General features: G+C 49.2%; 1 pseudogene; it reads right to left on the bottom strand.

Annotated features, from left to right (window-relative positions):
* Positions 1-668: 668 nt before the first annotated feature.
* Positions 669-2,326, bottom strand: LOC131483793 (large ribosomal subunit protein uL4-like; annotated as a pseudogene).
* Between the last annotated feature and the right edge of the window lie 1,385 nt (positions 2,327-3,711).

The raw sequence follows: 3,711 nt of genomic DNA, 5'->3' as shown, positions 1-3,711 counted from the left end.
CACAAATGATCCAGAATATGTTCATATTAATTTGAAAGTATATAATAAAAATGAAAATATAAAAAAAAAAAAATCTCGTAGCATGCTCACTGTCTTCCAGGGGTCCAGGACGCTGGATGGAAAAAACTGGAATATTAAGATACCTCAGAATCAGTGTAAACGGACCTCAGACCCGTTCACCTCTCTCCACTTTGATTGCCGTCACTCTTTTTTTTTTTTTTAAGTTTATTTATTTATTTTGAGAGAGAGCAAGAGCAGGGAGGGGCAGAGAGAGAGAGAGAATCCCAAGCAGACTCTGCAATGTCAGCTCACAGCCCACTGCGGCGCTCAAACTCAAGAACCGGGAGATCATGATCTGAGTCCAAATCCAGAGTCAGACGCTTAACCGACTGAGCCGCCCAGGTGCCCCGATTGCCACCACTCTTGTTCAAAGCACCAACAACTCTAGGCTGGACTGTGGCAATAACCTCTCGCTGATGTATAATCCACTGTCCACACAGGAGAAGACTGTAGACTTAAAAAACAGCTCAAATAACTCCCCTACTGGAAGACCTTCAAAGAATTCCTAAAAGTCTTTTTTTTTTTTCTTCCTGCCTTTGATCAGGTCTTTATTCAAAATTAGCTGTCCGAAATGATTTGACTCTTATGGAATAAACAAATTTAACTTTTTATGCAGCAGCCTTCTTTTCTTCCGAGGTGGGTTTCTCTTGTGCAGGCTTCTTGTCAGTTGCTTGGAAGCTGCGGCTCCCCTTCCCTCCCCCCCCCCCCGCCCCCCGCCAAAGTTTCTTCTGCTTTTTCACACCAGCAGCCTTCTTTCCTTTCTTCTCTACCACAGACCTCTTGCCTGGAACCCTCTTCTCTGATTTGGCTTCTAAGGCTGCGGCTGCTCTGTCCATCCAGAGTTTGTGATTCTTGGCCTGGCGATGAACGCTGTTCTGGGGCATAGTCTTGACATACAGGGTTAGCTTCAAACGTGATTCTTCAGGGCTCTGCAACGAGTCTTCTTCCGTGGTGCTCAGAGGGCTCTTTGGATCTCTGGGCTTTTCAAGATTCCGCTAAGGTCTGTGTTAAGCATCTTGTGCACGGGAAGCTTATAGTTACTCTTGAGGGAGGCAGCCTTATGCCAATGCCATACAGATCGTCTAACTTGCAGGGAGCACTTTCAGTCCAAATGCAGAAACGTCCCACATCCCCACCAGAAGCAGGCTGCGAAATGTTCGCTTGGCTTACATTAAGTAAAATAAATCCAGGGATGTTTCTGGGGACAACGTTGTCCTCATTAGAGATAACGCAGGGTCCCCTGCACTGGATATGGCAACGGTTTCTCATTTTACCCCTTGCCATCTCTCATTTGCTGAGAGGCATAGAACTCTTTGATATCATTGCAAGCTTTAAGTCTCTTAGGAAGCAAAACAGCCACTTTGGACTTCTTGTAACCTTCAACTTTATCTTCAACCATCAAAGGAAGTTCAGGGTCTTCCTCAATACGATGACCTTTATTTTTATTTACTTAGTTATTTTTAAGTTTGTTTATTTTGAGGGAGGGAGAGGGAGAGACAGAATCCCAAACAGGCCCCAGTGCTGTCAGTGCGGAGCCCAAGGGGGGGCTCGAACTCACGAACCGCCCTGAGATCATGACCTGAGCTGAGATCAAGAGTCAGACACTGAACTGACTGAGCCACCCAGGGGCCCAATACGATGACCTTCAGACATGACCAGCACTGGTAAGGCGGAGGCAGCCAGGCAGAGCAGATGACCCACCGCCTCTGTGTTGTGCTCATTCTGCAGTGCTAACGATGCCAGGTTTCGGTTGGTGCGAACACGCGCCCCCCACAACACACGTTTCCAGAGGCACCTGGCCAGAACGGTGAGTCCCACTGCCTTGAACTCTGGGAATTGGAGCCGCGGCTCTGCCAGCACCCCAAGACTCAGCACTGCTTCGATGGCCTGCTAACTCACTGACGACACGGGGCTGTCTGTCGTTCTTGCCGAGTGGGTGTGAACAAAGTTCACAATATCAGGTCGAATTGGAGGCTTGAACACGGCAGGCAAAGTAGCATTTCTGCCAGATGATTCCCCCTTTTCGGAGTATAAGGATATCAATGAATAAATACATGCCACCGTGGGGAGAGGAGACAGCCACCCTCCTCTCATCCCTGTGGCTCCTACAGGAAATATAAGAATTGCCAATAGTCTTAAAGCCCAGATCCCAGCACGCCCAGCAGTGACTGGTGCCTTCTGTCTCCCTGACCATCGTCCCGCCACTCTCCCCCACCTCGCCAATTTCCAGCCCCCCCGGCCTCTTGTCATCCTTCCAGCCCGCCATGCTTGTTCTAGCCCCAAAACTTTGACATAGACAGGCACGTGTGCCTGAAGAGGGGTCTCCCAGGTCCTGGGGTTGCTGGCTCCCCTTCGGACCTTCTGTCTCAGCTCCGATGTCTCCCCCTCAAGTAGCCTCTCTCGGCCATTCTTCAGTCGCATCACCTTTTATTTTCTTCACGGTACCCGTGGCTATCTCATTTATGTAGTTGTTACCAGAATGTGCGCGTCAGGAGGACAAGGACCCATCCACCTTCTTCATCATTCATATCAGTCAGTGAGTGTCCCGGAGGGCAGCGGACGGCATACTCAAAAGAGTATAACCAAGAAGAATTTAACAAAGGGACCTTGTACAGAAATGTGGGTAGGGCTAAGGGAACCAGCTCCCAGGGAAAGCCACCCCCGCCCCTAGGCCTGAAGGGGCAAGGCGAGGGGGCTCTCTTTTCCTTACTTTATTTATCTGTTAAAATATCTCTATGAGGTGCTTGCAAGACGTGGTTACATGCGAGTACTGGGTCGGTAAAGCAAGCAGAATAACGCCTGGGCCGTATTAAGGGCTATGTGAGTGTTTGCCATTATTATTACCGATCTTATTTTAAACTCATTTAATTTAGTTCCTACAACTCTCTGAGGTGGAGCAGGGGTTGAAAACTGCCCGCCTATGGGCCGAACTTGGCTTCCAAACGTGTTTTGTTTGGCTTGCACACGTTTCTTTCAAATGAGCCAATATTTAAAAATCTGGACTTTTCTGTAAAAATCTGGATTCCTGGCTCTTCTTTAAAAATCCTCATCTGGCAGCAGCCAGCAGGGGCTCCATGCTGCAGGCTTCTTCAGAGGGGCCCTTAGCACCGCCACTATACCATGGGTTGATTTCAGTGGTGACACGGTTGCTTCAGGCGAGGATTTATAACCTCAGTTAAGCCCGAGGTGGGGGTAGTTCCAAGGTTAATACAGTGGCACAAAAACACTGTTAAGGACTGCTCCTCCCCAGTGCTGAGGTCTTCTGCCTTACCTCTCTGATATCTTCAAGCATGTCAGCAACGATGTTCCTCCTCATTTCTCCCAACGCTCCAAAGGCTCATAGGACGCATGCAAAAACACACGTGTCCAGAAGAGGAGAGAATGCCCTTGCATTGGTTTCTTTTTCTTATGAAGGAAAGTCTTAAAAAACAACAACAAAACAGAACCCTAGCTGACTTCCCCCTGAGCTCACAGTGGCCAGGACTGGATCATATTACCAATTCCCTGGGGGGGGGGGGGGGGGGGGCGGGGAGGCAAGGGGGCCCGGGAAGCATGTCCCACACTTCCTGCTGTTCTAAGTGGGAAGGCAGGATCTGCCTACAGGAAGGAAACAAGGTTGGTGAGTAGGCTCTCAAGAATGCCAGGTACAGC

This window comes from Neofelis nebulosa, chromosome 8 (assembly GCF_028018385.1).
Source record: "Neofelis nebulosa isolate mNeoNeb1 chromosome 8, mNeoNeb1.pri, whole genome shotgun sequence".
Lineage (NCBI taxonomy): Eukaryota > Metazoa > Chordata > Mammalia > Carnivora > Felidae > Neofelis > Neofelis nebulosa.
This window is presented reverse-complemented; position numbering and strand designations above follow the sequence as displayed.